This window comes from Macaca mulatta, chromosome 10 (assembly GCF_049350105.2).
Source record: "Macaca mulatta isolate MMU2019108-1 chromosome 10, T2T-MMU8v2.0, whole genome shotgun sequence".
Taxonomy (NCBI): Eukaryota; Metazoa; Chordata; class Mammalia; order Primates; family Cercopithecidae; genus Macaca; species Macaca mulatta.
Genome location: NC_133415.1, coordinates 10,894,725 through 10,912,287, shown reverse-complemented (window position 1 = coordinate 10,912,287; position 17,563 = coordinate 10,894,725). Strand labels below are relative to the sequence as shown.

The 17,563-nt window shown below is 46.4% G+C and overlaps 1 protein-coding gene and 1 long non-coding RNA gene across 2 annotated transcripts in view; one reads left to right on the top strand and one right to left on the bottom strand.

Annotated features, from left to right (window-relative positions):
* The window catches only part of MRTFA (myocardin related transcription factor A), a 221,309-nt gene extending 209,080 nt beyond the window's left edge, over positions 1 to 12,229 (bottom strand). The window contains 1 exon segment of the mRNA NM_001436085.1: positions 11,988 to 12,229. The gene's annotated coding sequence lies outside the window, so the exon portion shown is untranslated.
* Positions 12,099 to 16,953, top strand: LOC144331705 (uncharacterized). The gene is made up of 2 exons (XR_013399074.1): positions 12,099 to 14,381; positions 16,409 to 16,953. It is a non-coding gene; the product is annotated as an uncharacterized LOC144331705 (long non-coding RNA).
* The last annotated feature ends 610 nt before the right edge of the window (positions 16,954 to 17,563 follow it).

Below are 17,563 nucleotides of genomic sequence, written 5' to 3'. Positions count from 1 at the left end.
TCATGCCTGTAATTCCAACACTTTAAGAGACCAAGATGGGAGGATCACTTAAGCCCAGGAGATCAAGATCAGCCTGGGCAACAGAGTGAGACCCCTATCCCTACAAAAAATAAAAATAGGAGGGGCATGGTTGCTTACACCTGTAATCCCAACACTTTGGGAAGCCAAGGCAGGAAGGCTGCTTGAGGCCAGGAGTTCACAACCAGCCCAGGCAACATAGCAAGACCCTATCTCTAAATAAATAAATAAATAAATAAATAAGGCCTGGCAGGGTGGCTCACGCCCGTAATCCATAATTTTGGGAGGCTGAGGTGGGAAGATCACTTGAGGTCTGGAGTTTGAGACCAGCCTGGCCAATATGGTAAAACCCTATCTCTACCAAAAATACAAAAATTAGTCGGGCATGGTGGCAGGCACTTGTAATTCCCAGCTACTCGGGAGTCTGAGGCACAAGAATTGCTTGAACCCCAGAGGCGGAGGTTGCAGTGAGCCGAGATTGAGCCACTACACTCCAGCCTGGGTGACAGAAGACGACGACTACATCTCATAAATAAAAATAAATATGTAACACAGAATAAGTAAATAGAATAAAAACCCACAACCTCTTTCCCTTCAATGCCACAACCTTAGAGCATGAACCTGGAGTGCTAGATTTAAAGCGTGAAAGGCTCTTGCATAGAAGCTTTGTTCAAGTGATTTCTTCTCATAAAAAGTGATTATCACATAAACAAGGGAAAAGAAAGAAAATAGCACTTTGTTTTTGTTTTTGTTTTTTTTTTTTTTTTTTGAGACAGAGTCTCACTCTGTCCCCCAGGGTGGAATGCAGTGGCACGATCTCAACTCACTGCAACCTCTGCTTCCCCAGTTCAAGTAATTATCTTGCCTCAGCGTCCCAAGTAGCTGGGATTACAGACACCCACCACCACACCCGGCTAATTTTTTTGTATTTTTAGTATAGACGGGGTTTCGCCATCTTGGCCAGGCTGGTCTCGAGCTCCTGACCTCAGGTGATCTACCCACTTTGCCTCCCAAAGTGCTGGGATTACAGGCATGAGCCACCATGCCCGTCCTAACCTTTACTCTTTTTTTTGAGACGAGGTCTGGCTCTGTCACCCAGGCTGGAGTGCAGCGGTACAACCACGGCTCACTGCAACCTTCACCTCCCAAACTCAAGCAATTCTCCCACCTCAGTTTTCAGAGTAGCTGGGACTACGGGTGCACACTGCCATGCCCAGTTATTTTTTGTATTTTTTGTAGAGACGGGTTTTTGCCATGTTGTCCAAGTTGGTCTCGAACCTCTGAGATCAAGCAATCCTCCCAAAGTGCTGGAATTACAAGGCGTGAGCCACCGCACCCGGTCACCCCTTACTTTTAATTTCTAAATTTCTCTTGCTCTACATTTTAAAGGAAAGACAATATATACACATATATATGGCAAACTCAAAAAGACTACTTTAAATATATCCATCATATAACTAAATACAAAATATAAAGCCAGGGCCAGGCACTGTGGCTCATGCCTATAATCCTAACACTTTGAGAGGTCAAGGCAGGAGAACTGCTTAAGGCCAGGGGTTCAAGGTTATGGTGAGCTACGATCATGCCACTGTGATCCAGTCTGGGTATCAGAATGAGACCCTGTCTCTCTCTCTCTCTCTCTCTCACACACACACACACACACACACACACACACACACACACACGCCAAAGTTCCAACCATGATAACACCACTCTAACACCAAAATTCAACACAGTGCATTCTACAGTATTAGGAAAGGACAACTTTCCAAGTTCCTGTAAATTTTGTGGTAAAGAAAATATGTACAAATTAACCACAATCAAGAGACTCTGGCATCAATTACCCCATTTACAATTTAAAGATACTGAAACACTGACAAAAAAAAATTCTAAAAATGTGGATATTATAGTACACCCTTATTTGGTAATTTTTTCTTTCTGAGACAGAGTCTCACTCTGTTGCCCAGGCTAGAGTGCAGTGGCACAAACACAGCTCACTGCAGCCTCCATCTCCCGGGCTCATGCACTACAGGTGCATGTCACCATGCCCAGCTGCTTTTTTTATTTCTTGTAGAGACGGGGTCTTGTCATGTTGCCCAGGCTGGTCTTGAACTCCTGGGCTCAAGTGATCCTCCCACCTCGGCTTCCCAAAGTGCATTATGGATTACAAGTGTGAGCCATAATGCCTGGCCCTTATTTGGCAAGTATTAATTGAGCAACCTAAGATGTGAAGTTACTATTACAGTTTTCCATCTCAAGAATGGCAACCAGATACATATAAGGAATACTGCAAAGAATATTTTCTGAACTATAACATCTTGATTAGTACTACAAAGAATTCTCACCACAACTGACATTTTCACTAACTATGCAAAAGACACTGAACACAAACAAACATTTACTAGAGGCAAAGTTAAGAAGTTCATATACATTATGGTAGGAAGTCAGAATTATTTAATTCAAAAACAGATCTGGATTCAAATCCTGGCCAGGCATAGAGGCTCATGCCTGTAATCTCAACAGTTTAGGAGGTCAAGGCTTGAGGGCAAGAGTTCAAGATCAGCCTGGGGAACACTGTGAGACCCCGCCTGCACAAAAAAATTTAGCCAGGCATGGTGGGACATGCCTATAGTCCTAGTTATGCAGGAGAACTGCTTCAGTGCAGGAGTTTGAGGTTACAGTGAGCTATGATCCTGCCACTACACTCATGTCTGGAAGACAAAGCAAGACTCTGTCTAAAAAAAAACAAAAAAGTGGCCGGGCGCGGTGGCTCAAGCCTGTAATCTCAGCACTTTGGGAGGCCGAGAAGGGCGGATCACGAGGTCAGGAGATAAAGACCATCCTGGCGAACACGGTGAAACCCCGTCTCTACTAAAAAATACAAAAAACTAGCCGGGCGAGTGGCCGGCGCCTGTAGTCCCAGCTGCTCGGGAGGCTGAGGCAGGAGAATGGCGTGAACCCAGGAGGCGGAGCTTGCAGTGAGCTGAGATCCGGCCACTGCACTCCAGCCTGGGCGACAGAGCGAGACTCCGTCTCAAAAAAAAAAAAAAAAAAAAAACAAAAACAAAAAAGCAAAACAACAACAAAAATCCTAACTGTTACCTTCCTAAATTAGTTCCTCTCCCCAAGCTTCTCTTTGCTCACCTGCAAAATGTTGCTCCTACCACTTATTTCAGAGTTCACATGAGGATTAATAAGGTAGCACAGTGTCTACCACAAAGTAGATGCCCCTATTACTTCCCTCTTTATATTTCTGCATAATCCTTATAATGACCTCACATTGTAAGGATTATTAACTCTAGTTTACAGCTGAATCACAAGAAGGTTAAGGAGTAAGTTTATAGTTACATACCTGGTAACTGTCAGTACCCAGATCTGTTGTGCCCTGAAACTTGACATGGACATGTTAGCTCACTAGTTATTTTACTCTGTCATATTATGAAATTCAGAAACTTTGTTTGAATTATGCCCATTATGCTTTAAATTTTAATACAAGAACAATGGTTTTCAAAAAACCAGAATCACCTATAATTTCCACTCATAATTTCAGAGGAGAAAGACCTGTAAATAGCCTACCTATCTACAAATTCAGTAACAAACAGAGGACACACTCCAGATCTCAAAATGAACTAGCCAAATTACTCATTACAAGCTCTCATTTACACAGAGAATGATTTATAAATGCATATCAATAAGAACCAATGGGGAGCAAATGAACCAGACATATCACAGAAGCAAAAACATGGAAGTAAAAAGACATTTTGACAACACTCTTTCTTCCAAGGATTCTACAGATCTTATATTACTGCTATATGAGCCGGCCTTAAATACTGTGTGAAGAACTGGCCTGGGCTCAGCCTCTGGACTGTTGCAGAACTCAAATCATTTAATTTCACAGTACCTCCTCCCACTAAACAATGAGAGAACTGGACTTGAGTCACGAACCACAGAACTGAAGGCAAATTGAGCAATTAGTTCCACCCAATGCACACTGACAGGTCACCCAATTTCTGCTTTAACACCTGCAGTGACATAGAATTTAATTATCTTCTCTCCTCATACATGTGATATGGATTTAGTATGCTTAAGAATCTTGGCCAGGCACGGTGGCTCACACCTGTAATCCCAACACTTTGGGAGGCCAAGGCAGGAGGACTGCTGTGGCCAGGAATTTGAGACTAGTCTAGGCAACATAGCAAGACTCTCTTCTCTACAAAAAAATTTTTTTAAATTAGCCAAGCAGAGGCTGGGCACGGAGGCTCACATCTGTAATCCCAGCACTTTGGGAGGTCGAGGTGGGCAGATCACTTGAAGTCAGGAGTTGGAGATCAGCCTGTCCAATATGGTGAAACCCCATCTCTACGAAAAATACAAAATAATTAGCCAGGCATGGTGGCGCATGCCTGTAGTCCCAGCTACCTGGGAGGCTGAGGCAGGAGAACGGCTTGAACCCAGGAGGCGGTGGTTACAGTGAGCCAAGATCGCACCACTGCAATCCAGCCTAGTCAACAAAGCAAGACTCCATCTCAAAAATAAAAATAAAAATAAAAAATAATAATTACCCAAGCAGGCCAGGCACAGTGGCTCATGCCTATAATCCCAATACTTTGGGAGGCCAAGGCGGGGGGATCGCCTGAGGTCAGGAGTTCGAGACCAGCCTGGCCAACATAGTGAAACCCCATCTCTACTAAAAAAAATACAAAAAATTAGCTGGGCGTGGTGGCGGGCACCTGTAATCCCAGCTACTCGTGAGGTTGAGGCAGGAGAATTGCTTGAACCCGGGAGGCAGAGCTTGCAGTGAGCCGAGATCACGCCACTGCACTCCAGCCTGGGCGACAGAGCAAGATTTCGTCTCAAAAAAAAAAAAAAATTAGCCAAGCGCAGTGGTGCATGCTGTTGTCCTAGCTACTCAGAAGGCGGAGGCAGGAGGATTACTTAAGACAAGGAGTTTGAGGTTGCAGTGAGCTATGATCCCACCATATGCTTCACAAGAGCTTAGGGGTAGAACTAGGGTCCACACTAAAAATACCTAGAATGAGAACCTGTGTGGCTGAGTCTGAGGAACAAGGTTAATCTGGAGGGCATTTAAAAGGTACAGGACTGGCCAAGCACGGTAGCTCACGCTTATAATACCAGCGCTTTGGGAGGCCGAGGCAGGCAGATCACCTGAGGTCAGGAGTTTGAGACCAGCCTGGCCAACATACAGTGAAACCCTGCCTCTACTAAAAAATACAAAAATTAGCTAGGCGTGGTGGCACACACCTGTAATCCCAGCTACTTGGGAAGCTGAGGCAGGAGAATCACTTGAACCTGGGAGGCAGCGGTTGCAGTGAGCCATGATCACACCACTGTGCTCTAGCCTGGGCAAGAGAATGAGACTCTCCCAAAAGATAAAAATAAAAAAATTAAAGGTACAGGCCTGGTGTGGTAGCTGGATGACAGAGTGAGACTTTGTCTCTTTAAAAACAAAACAAAAGAAACAAACAAAAAAACACCCGGGCAGTTTTTAAGTCAATAGAATCGTTTTCTGTTGTACAAAATTAGAGATTTCAGATTTCAACCTGAAGAAAGCTGAATCCATTTCTATTTCCTTGTCTTTCCTTTTGAGGTAACAAATCTACTTCCTAAAGTAGTTAAATGGAAGTCATCTTCATTAGGAAGATGACTATTGCCTCTAAAGAGTTTATCTAAACTGATGGGAGTTTCACAAAATCCATCTTTTGAATTCCAAAACTTCTATACTCCAGATTTAGAAGTTTCTTATAATTAACTTTCTTAATTTATTTATTTACTTGAGACAGTGTCTCATCTGTTAACCAGGCTGGAGCACAGTGGTATGATCACAGCTCATTGCAGCCTCAAACTCCTAGGCTCAAGCAATCCTCCTGTCTCAGCCTCTCACATGGCTGAGATTACAGGCATGAGCCACAGCAACAGGCCTGTACCTTTGAAATTCCCTCCAGATTAACCTTGTCCCTCAAACTCAGCCACACAGGTTCTCATTGTAGGTATTTTTATTATGGGCCCTAGATGTTGTGAAGCACCTGCTCTTTCAAGTACTGCTTCTGGCTAAATCCATTCTGCAGACAGAGAGCCCAGATGGTAAGAGACACCCTTAATGGCAACTGTGCACCTCCTTGGGTCTTATTTTAACTGTGGTATTCACCTAAATAAAGCCACTGGTTCACTCTACTTTGTAAAATACAAATTATCTAGATGTAGGTACTTGACATAGAAAAACTGATGGTGAAGCAGCAATGGTTAACATTTAAATGCCTCTTTCTGCACACTCATATCAGTCTATATTCATCTCTCTGATTCCAAACTAATTCACCCATAGTCAGTTCTATGCTACTGCCCAAAACCAATGATGATCATAATAACCATGAAAATGGCATGCATGTAAAGCTGTTCCAGGGACTTTATATATTTTTAATTTATTTAATCCTCACAGCAGCAATATGAAACAGGCCCCATTTTTATCCCCATTTTACAGCTAGTGAGTCACAGAGAAGATAAAGTAGCAAGAGTATCATAGTCACACAGCCCAAGTTCATACACACAGTCAGCAAGTAGTGCCAGGATTCTGATCTATGCAGTATGACTGTGGTATTTATGTTCTTAACTACTTATGCTCTGTACCTGCCCATCTATCACTAACTCACTGTTTTCATCAATATAAAAAAAAAAATGACTCCACCTTCACCATATACATAGATTTCAAATATTTTTCTTTATGTCAACACTGGCCTAAATTACTTAAAACATTTCATGTGAACCTAATTCAGTATCTACCTCCACATATTAGCCTCCATGTGAAAGGCACATAGTAAACACACAATAAATATTTATAAATATCTGATAAAGGAATTAAACCTCTCCCATTCCCTCATTCCTCCAAAGGTAATCTTTCCTACTCTGAGTCCCTCCCTCTCCCCTACTTCAACACTTCAGTACCTTCTTTCAACATCTTCTACTTTGGCCAGGCGCGGTGGCTCACACCTGTAATCCCAGTGCTTTGGGAGGCCGAAGGGGGCAGATCACGAGGTCAAGAGATCGAGGCCATCCTGGCTAACACGGTGAAACCCTGTCTCTACTAAAAATACAAAAAATTAGCCGGGCGTGGTGGCGGGCACCTGTAGTCCCAGCTACTCGGGAGGCTGAGGCAGGAGAATGGCTTGAACCCGGGAGGCAGACCTTGCAGTGAGATGAGATCGCGCCACTGCACTCCAGCCTGGGTGACAGAGTGAGACTCCATCTCAAAAAAAAAAAAAAACCAAAACATTTTCTACTTTACCCACTGCGGTGGCCAGCCTCCAAGATGGCCCCCAATGACCCTCACCTCCTGCCATTTACATTCTTGTGTAGTCCCTTCCCACAATGTGTGGCCAACAGAATACTGGAGAAATGATGGTATGTGACTTCTGAAGCTAGGTCATAAAAGGCAATGCAGCAGCTTGGTCTTTTGTATTACATGCTCTGAGGCAAGCTGGCTGCCATGTCATGAAGGCATTCATGCAGAGAGGCCAACCTCCACCTCCCTGGTTCAAGCAATTCTTATGCCTCAGCCTCCTGAGTAGCTGGGATTACAGGCATGGGCTGCCAGTCCCGGCTAATTTTTTTTTTTTTTTTTTTTTTTTTGAGATAAAGTCTCACTCTGTCCCCCAGGCTGGAGTGCAGTGACGCGATCTTGGCTCACTGCAACCTCTGCCTCCCAGGTTCAAGCGATTCTCGTGCCTCAGCCACCTGAGTAGTTGGGACTACAGGCGTGCATCACCAAATCTGCCTAATTTTTGCATTTTTAGTAGAGACAGGGTTTCACCATGTTGGCCAGGCTGATCTCAATCTCCTGACCTCAAGGGATCTACCTGCCTCAGTCTCCCAAAATGCTGAGAATACATGTGTGAGCCACCACACCCAGCCATTATTGCAATTTTTTGAGAGACCTGAGTTTGAATCACTCAGCCAAGCTGATTCCAAATTCCTGACTCACAGAAACTGTGAAAAATAAGAAATGTTAATTGTCTTAAACACTAACTTTCGAGGTAATCTGTTACACAGGAAGACAGCTAACACACCCGCTCTCCAAAGTTCTAAGTTCTTGGAGAGCGGAGGCTACTTCCTTGATTCTCAAAACTCTATTAAGGCCTTAGACATAAACAGTGCCCATATTTGCTGAATTGTGTCAGTGGGTCACTTTCTTTGTTCAATGTTCCCTTTCTTCCAAAATGTATTCATTTATAAAAACTACTCCCCAAGCCTATACCACTTTGTCCATAATCCATCAATGTTTTATCTCTTCTCTTTCAAAAACCTGAAATATAACCTCCTGACCAAAGCTTTTTTTCAGTAGATAAAAATGTTCCTTATGTTCGTCAATTGCAACTACCAACCCTAGCATTTATGTGAATATATTTACACACACAAGAACACAGAGTAAATATATATTTGTTCACGTTCATCTTATATTCAAGAAATATTTACTGAGCACCTGCTATGTCCCAAGAACTGCTCTTGAAGCTGGGAAGAAAAACAAATATCCTCACTCCTGGGGAGCTTACAGTGGTATTTGAGCTTGCCACAGTGTTTTCTCTAAATATAATACAATAATCTTTGTTAATACGACTTAAGAATTCTAATTTCCCCTTTGTAAATTAAATGGCCGTAAATCTACAAATTTTTTTTTAAATACACTTAAATAAGTATTTAAGCTGCACTCTCAAAGAAAGTTGATACCTGTTTAACAAAGTTAGTAAAGTGCTTCATATAGAATCTGTATATATCAATGTATTCCTTTTTTTTTTTTTTTTTTTTGAGACGGAGTCTTGCTCTGTCGCCCAGGCTGGAGTGCAGTGGCCGGATCTCAACTCATTGCAAGCTCCGCCTCCCGGGTTCCCGCCATTCTCCTGCCTCAGCCTCCCGAGTAGCTGGGACTACAGGTGCCGCCACCACGCCCGGCTAATTTTTTGTATTTTTAGTAGAGACCGGGTTTCACCGTGTTAGCCAGGATGGTCTCGATCTCCTGACCTTGTGATCCGCCTGCCTCGGCCTTCCAAAGTGCTGGGATTACAGGCGTGAGCCACCGCGCCCGGCCTGTACTCCATTTTTACTGAATGTTCCCACAGACCATACTTTTAGGAAATACCACCAAATTTATAAGCATAAAATATATAAATAAAGATAACCTTTATTTATTATATCGCCTTAAATATAAACTTTATTTATATCGCCTTAGTGACTCTAAATCAAATATGAAACATTTCATAGAAAGTAACTTGTAACAGATGTGATAAAATGATAATAATAATAATATGGGTAGAACTTTCTAACCTCCTTTATATTTACCTCTTTCATATTTACCTCTACAAAAGCATGTTAAAAGGAAGAGTATACCACACTTTTAAGTCAGAGATTCAAGTCCTGGTTCTGTTAACTCTGTATCCCTAAATGAGTTATTTAACTAGTTGCAGCCTATTTTCCTATCCTTAAGCAACACAATCAAAGCCTAACTTTTACATAGTGGGCATCAAGGAATGTTAGTTTCCTTCTCCTTCCCTGGGGCTTATAACTGGTATATCAGAAGATTTATCAGGATTTTTTTTTCTTTCCTTTTGAGACAGGGTCTCACTGCATGTTCAGGATGGAGTGCAGTGTGAATATAGTTTAGTGCCACCTCAAACTCCTGGGCTCAAGGGATCCTCCTGCCTCAGCCTCCTAAGTAGCTGGGACTACAGGTGCAAGCCACCACGTCTGCTAATTCTTTAATTTTTTTGTGGAGACAAGGTATCACTATGTTGCCCAAGCGGGTCTCAACTCGAACTCCTGGCCTCAAGTGATCCTCCTGCCTTGGCCTCCCAAAGTACTAGGATTAGAGGCTTAAGCCACTGTGCCTAGCCTACCAGGAAACCTTTCCAAGCTGTTATTTCTCTTCGGAATTTCCTCTCCTTTATCTGGGTTAACATTCAGCTCAAATGCCATTTTCTTTGAAGCCTTCCATACATCCACAGGAAAAGCTCCCTTGACTCTCCCAGTAAAGTCTGGATTTAGAGTTTATTCCAGTGCGTTACAATCATCTGCCATTTTTTTGCCTCTCCCACTACACTGTGAGCTCCTCATGAGCAGCGACAATATCTCACTTATCTTGATAGCCCCAGCCCTTAGAAAAACACCTGGCACATTACAAACATGGAACAAAAAGTCTGCTGAATGAATAAATGAAGTCATCCCTTAAGTAGTACTTGTAATTACTACCGGGTGACCCAAACTTTATGGTTTTGCCCTTTACAGGCTGATTCTATTTCGTACTCTTTTTAATCACTCCCTAATAGCATCTGGCAGAGTACTAAGGACATGGAAAGTCTCCAATAAATACTTTTGGGTGATGGGATACATATTACTCTTCCACCTCTCTTGATTTGACTCTAAATAACTTATTCAAGTGGATGTGACTTTTGGAAGCCTTCTTAAAGAGGAGCTCTTCTTAACAGTTACTGGCCAAAAACTGAAATAAACACTGGAGCTAGACTACAGATATTTTCTTTGCAAGTGTTTTTAAAGAACGCAGTAATGGATTGCTTCTTTCTAAGTCATTTCAATAAGAAACAGTAACATAAAGCCCTTTCATCCGCTATGAAATATGCAAACGACATTAGGCAAAACTTAGTTTAATAACTTCCAGCCAAAGGTTCCCCACCCTGCAGTCACAGGGCTGCGGGCCAGCTGGCTGTACCACCTCACCCCCGGGAGATGACTGCTTTTCAACAGCAAAACTGCATAAGTGACATTTGGAGTTTTGGGGGTCTTCTGAAGTAAAACATGTAAGTTTAACATCTTACTGACAGTTTAAGTCTTATGTTATAGGTTTCGGCTTGATGTAGAAAAGACCCTGAAAAGATCTCAAAAACTTGCAACTCGGGGACATTCCAGACGTCTTATGAGTTTAAAACTATGCAAAAACATATGAAGCATGGAGTAATTCCATTATTATATTTAAGTGATGTATTCCACATTCCTGTATATACACAAACTTCATGCCAAATAGAGGCTGGCAAGCAGTTAACCGTTCAACTGCCCTTTCGTTACGCTGCATAATAGGCAGACAAGAGAGAGAAATCTTGACAAAGCCAAGCTGGGCTAGTGCTTAATGACTGCCAAACTAGTCATTCTCAACATCCCAAAAGCAAACATTTCTTGGGCCCTTACTATGGGCCAAGCACTGTATCAAACGTTTCACGTGAGTTATTTCACTCGACACAACAAACAGCCGTATGCGACTGGTGCTATTACCCTCATTTTTCAGACGAGGAAACCAAGGCACAAGATTACATAGCTAGCAAGTGGCAGGTTTGGGAGGCGTCTCAAAAGGTCCAGCCCTAGGTACTATGGAGTATCAAAAGTACCCGAAGCGGGGAGGGTGGACTTCAATCAGCGTCCTGATAGACGCTCTCTTAGAGGGTAAAGTTCTTGGCCATCAAGTTTCAGATCTGCAGAGCCCTGTACACCTGGCAGCATTCAGGTTGCTATACTAGCACCAACAACTCCAGCTGAGCCTCCTTGCCTGAGAATCCTAAGGACTGCACTTTGATCCTGAAGGTCTGCACAAGACCCCAGAGAAAGCGGACGACACCCCGTCCCTGCAATCAAAACACACCCCGGGAGAAGCAAGGGCGAGGATCTCCGTGCCTCCCCGCCCCGCGCAGCACAGCCCCGTCAGGCGGTGCACAGGTGCAGGACCGCGCCCGCCCGCCCGGCCCCGGCCCGGGTCCCAGCCCCGGCACAGTGACCGCCGCTCTGCGACTCCGGCCCTGAGGGCAGGGGCAGAAGGCCGGCGGGAAGAGGGCCGGAGACGCAAGGGCCGCTTTGCCTGACCCCTCGAGGGCGCGCGCAGCGGGGTCGGGGGAGAAAAAGGATGCTCCGGGCGGGGCGGGGCCGCGGTGGGGGAGGGGTCCCCAGCCCGGACTCCCACTCACCGCCTCACGCGGCTCCCGGCCGGGTTCCGCGGCTCGCCCCACTCCGGCTCTGGCCGCCCGCGTCTCCTCTCGAGGCTCACTGTCCAGCCCGGGCGCACGGAGCTGAGAAGTCGCCGCCAGCGGAGGGCGTGTGGCCAGCGGCAACGGAGAAGGTGGGAAGGATGGGACCGTCGCTCTCGCCGCCACGGCCACCACAGACACTGCCGCCGCCGGCTCCTCTCAGCCGCGGAAGCTGCGGGCCCGCCCACCACGCCCGCCTCCTGTCCTGAAGACTGTCCGCTGGAGAAGTGACGGCGGCGCTAGCCAATCAGAGGCCTGATCGGGGTCGTGATCGTCAGACTAAGGGGCGGGCGGAGAAGGAAGCAGCATGAAGAAGGCGAAGACGGAGGCGTGACTTCCTGTGAGTGGCGGCACGACGCAGCCAATGGGTAACGGGGAGATGACCTCATCTCTGAGGAAAGTCTGGAACTGGCCGAGCGGCTGCGAGGAGGTCGGCGACGAGCCGGGGGCGGAGCGCTGGGCCTTAAAGAGGCCGCAGCCCACTGGTCACCCTGTGAAGGGAAGGGCGGTGGACCGTGCCGGATCTTGCCAAGTTGGCAAGGGGTCAATGCCCAGGCGCGAGTAATTACTGCATTAATCACAGACCCCATCCCGATTCTTCTCGGGGACTGAAGGGTCTCCGTCTGGGACTCCGAAGTCGATCATTTCACTTTCACGCTTCGCAAAAGGAGACAATAAATTCCGCTCTGGCCTGGAGCCCTGAATTCCCGTTACAGTCCCGCCCTGCCGAGGCCCGTCGCCTTGTTTCTCTGAGTCAGTTTCCCCAACGGTGAAAGGGAGGCCACTGACACCTGCCTGCTCCTCCCTACCTGCCGAGGCCGTGGAGATCTGCAGCAGCGAAAGTGCTCTGGGCTTAGAAGAGGAGAAGGGCTGCGTGAGCCCAAGAGCTTGCATCGGAAGGCTCCAGAAAGAGCATCTGCAAAAGAGAGGATTCCACGGGATGACCCCCGACGACTCTTGGAATTCTAAAATCCTATACCCTTGCCCGCACCCATTCATGTAGTGAAGGGGCGCCCATTAGGCGCAGAGGCCACACGCTCCGCACGTGAACCCGGGCGCCCCTCTGAACCTATTCTGGGCGTGGGGCGGGGAGCGGGAGGCTGCCCGATTTTAAAACATGTATAGGTATAGGTATATGTATATGTATATGTATATGTATATGTATATGTATATGTATATGTAATGAGTGAAGTCCATGACTGCAACAGGGAGAAAGGAGAAAGGCAAAAGGGGAGAGAGAAACTAGGTAAGCCAGGCCCACTGTGATGAGAGCCGCGGTCAGGCAGTCCTTTCATATCCCCCTTCCTCCCCAGCAATGGGAGAGAGCCCAGAAAAGGAGAAATAACCCCAACTCGATGGGGTGGAAAAGGGGGAAGCGCTTTCCGGAAGGCGTCGGCGATAGGGTCACCAGACGGAGTCAAAGGAGTAACAGTAGGTAGAGGAAGAAGGGGTCAGGGGCGTTCTTCTAGGTTTGGGGCGGACCCGTGCGAAGGCGCAAAGACTGAAAAGGGGCCTCTCACTTTACATTCCAGGGTAAATTCTCACTATGACCCCCTTCTCCTCCTCAAAGACTTCTGGGACTGCCCATTGGTGAACTCTCAGAGGGAGGGCGGGAGAGGGTGCTGCTCTATCCAACAGCTGCAAGAGTCAAAGTGGCCTTGGATATTCTCAATTACTCACCATAAATCAGCTTCCAGTTCAGTACCAATGCCCGACGCAGAATCTTGAAGTTAGACGGGATCCTCTTGGGCTCTTAGTCACACAGACCTTCCCCCAAGGCAAAAATTCTTGCACAAAATACCTGATAAAATTGTTTGTTCGATAAATATTTTTTGAGTAAGAACACTGAGGAAGTAAGCTAGATGAGATACAGTCACTACCCTGGGGGTGCTTACACCAAATTGGAGGACGCTAAGGCACGTACTGCGGTGACTGCAATGCCAGGCGGGTATCCCAGGTGACTAAAAGAGGATGCAGAAGTGCGCCTCCGAGGAGAAAGTACCCCCGCTGGAATTATTGGGGTGGGGCAGATTTCCCCAAAACATGACCGGGGTGGGGCATTCCAGATAGTACCCACCCAGACACAGCCCTCCTGAAAAAGCCCAGGTAAGGAGGAGGCACAAGTGTATTTTATTAGTCATGAGAAGAGAGATCTGCCCGTTCATGGCAGAGACTACAGACAACCTCACCATCTCACAGATATCTCTATTCTTTTTCTGGACAACTTAAATTGTGTACGTCTTGTATACTATATATAGACACATACATATTTTGTGGATATATAAAGGGTTAGGCTGGGTGTGGTGGTTCACACCTGTAATCCCAGCACTTTGGGTGGCCGAGACCAGAGGATTACTTGAGGTCAGGAGTTCAAGACTAGCCTGGCCAACATAGTGAAACCTCGTCTCTACTAAAAATACAAAAGTGAGCCAGGAGTGGTGATGCACACCTATAGTCCCAGCTACTTGGGAGGCTGAGGCATGAGAATCACTTGAACCTGGGAGTCGGAGGTTGCAGTCAGCCAAGATCCCACAGCACTGCACTCCAGCCTGGGCGACAGAGTGAGTCAGATTCTGTCTCAAAAAAAAAAAAAAAAGGGTTTATGTATTTCTTATAGGTGGTCTGCCTCCCTCTAATCTCTGAGCCCACTCCAGCCTGGGTAACAGAGTAAGACTCGGACTCTAAAAAAAAAATAGTGGGCCGGGCGCGGTGGCTCAAGCCTGTAATCCCAGCACTTTGGGAGGCCGAGACGGGCGGATCACTAGGTCAGGAGATCGAGACCATCCTGGCTAACACGGTGAAACCCCGTCTCTACTAAAAAATACAAAAAACTAGCCGGGCGCGGTGGCTGGTGCCTGTAGTCCCAGCTACTCGGGAGGCTGAGGCAGGAGAATAGCGTAAACCCGGGAGGCGGAGCTTGCAGTGAGCTGAGATCCGGCCACTGCACTCCAGTCTGGGCGACAGAGCGAGACTCCGTCTCAAAAAAAAAAAAAAAAAAAAAAAAAAAAAAAATAGTAATGAAATTATCTCTGACCCTAGATCCTAATGTCATCCTCTAAAGCTTCACACAACATGTCTAATCTCACTTCATCCCCTTTCCCACACCCTCGACCCATCTCCACAAAACAATAGGGATTAAGTTCCTTTTTCTTGCCCTGTCCTCACTGATGGTTTTCTTTTTTTTTTTTTTTTTTTTTGAGACGGAGTCTCGCTCTGTCACCCAGGCTGGAGTGCAGTGGCGCAATCTCGGCTCACTGCAAGCTCCGACTCCCTGGTTCACGCCATTCTCTGGCCTCAGCCTCCCGAGTAGCTGGGACTACAGGCGCCCGCCACTGCACCCGGCTAATTTTTTCTATTTTTAGTAGAGACGGGGTTTCACCATGGTCTCGATCTCCTGACCTTGTGATCCGCCCGCCTCGGCCTTCCAAAGTGCTGGGATTACAGGCGTGAGCCACCGCGCCCGGCCCACTGATGGTTTTCATATGCCTTGTTATCCTAAGGACTTCATGTGGACATCCTTCAGGATCTACTGGGGGTATGTGTTGTGTCCTTCCCCGTAAACATTCTCTTTCTTTTAGTAAGGGAACCCCACTTTCCTCCAGGGAACTGTCAGATGCGTTCGAACCAGAAGGACTCCATCTTAAACAGGGGCTGGGTAAAATAAGGCTGAGACCTACTGAATTGCATTCCCCGGAGATTAGGCCTGCTAAGTCACAGGATGAGATAGGTCAGCACAAGATACAGGTCAGCACAAGATCCAAAGACCTTGCTAATAAAATACGTGATGGTAAAGAAGCCAGACAAAACCCACCAAAGCCAAGATGGTGAGAAAAGTGGCCTCTGGTCATCCTCACTGCTCATTATACACTAATTGTAATACATTAGCATGCTAAAAGACACTCCCACCAGCACTGTGACAGTTTACAAATACCATGGAAATGTCCAGAGGTTACCCTGTCTTGTCTAAAAAGGGGAGGAACCCTCAGTTCTGGTTCCAGGGATTACCCACTCCTTTCCCAGAAAATTCATAAATAATCCATGCCTTGCTTAGCATATAATCAAGAAGTGACAGTAAGTATAAGCAGCTGAGTGGCCCATGCCGCTGCTCTGCCTATGGAGTGGCCATTCTTTTGTCTCTCTTTTTTTTTTTTTCATTTTTTTGAGATAGTCTTGCCATGTCACTCAGGCTGGAGTGCAGTGGCACAATCTCAATTCACTGCAACCTCTGCCTCCCAGGTTCAAGCAATTCTCCTCCCTCAGCCTCCGGAGTAGCTGAGACTACAGGCGCCCACCATCACACCTGGCTAATTTTTGTATTTTGGTAGAGAGGGGCTTTCACCATGTTGGCCAGGCTGGTCTAGAACTCCTGGCCTCAAGTGATCTGCACCCTCACTCGGCCTCCGAAAGTACTAGGATTATGCCCTAGCCACTGTGCCCAGCCTCGTTTCCTTACTTCTCTAATAAATTTGCTCTCACTTAACTCTATGAATTCGCCTCAAACTCTTTCTTGCACGAGATCCAAGAACCCTCTCTTGAGGTCTAGATCAGGACCCCTTTCTGGTAACAGAACCACTCCTCCCCACTGTCTATCCCTGTAGCTGCCTTGGGAGTGACTCACTACTCACCTGGGGGTGGGGGATCACATGGCCCAGTCCTAACCAATGAAAGCACTCCAAACCCTACCTGCCATCATTTGTAGTGATTGATTTAGGGAAAGACATGTGATCAAGACAGTCCAGTCAGCATGAGTCCTGGCATCTTGTTATAACTACTGGGATGGGGCCGAGAGCGGTGGCACATGCCTGTAATCCCAGCACTTTGGGAGGCCAAGGCGGGGGGAATCACCTGAGGTCAGGAGTTCAAGACCAGCCTGACCAACATGGTGAAATCCTCTGTCTCTTCTAAATACAGCTGGCTGTGCTGGCGCACACCTGTAATCCCAGCTACTTGGGAGGCTGAGGCAGGAGAATTGCTTGAACCTGGGAGGCGGAGGCTGCAGTGAGCCAAGATCATGCCATTGCACCATTGCACCCCAGCCTGGACAATAAGAGCAAAACTCCGTCTCAAAAAAAACAAAGAAACAACAACAACAACAAAACTATTGGGATGGAGTTTTCTCTACAGGAGGGTTGCTGAACTGTCTGGCTGTACACCTGGCATTAACAATGAGGACCACAGGGGAGAATAAAGCGAACACAAAACCAAACAATCAGAGCTGATATATGCATAAAGGCCATGATGGATGATAGCTCTGTTTGAGAACCTGGATCCAGTTCTTTTCTGGCTATTTGATTTCATAGGTGTCTTGGGTCAGAGCCCTTAGAAACAGAGCCTGTAAGAGAGATCCAATGAACAGGATTTAGTGAGGGAGGCAAATCCTGTAAGGGAGGAAGATGAGCAAGACAAGGAAAGGAAGAGAGCCGAGTCGGGCTCAGCCTGATCTTTCTTTGACCTGATGCACACAGGAGAGCTCTGGGCAGAAACACCACCACAGTCACTCACCTTGAGGCATGGAC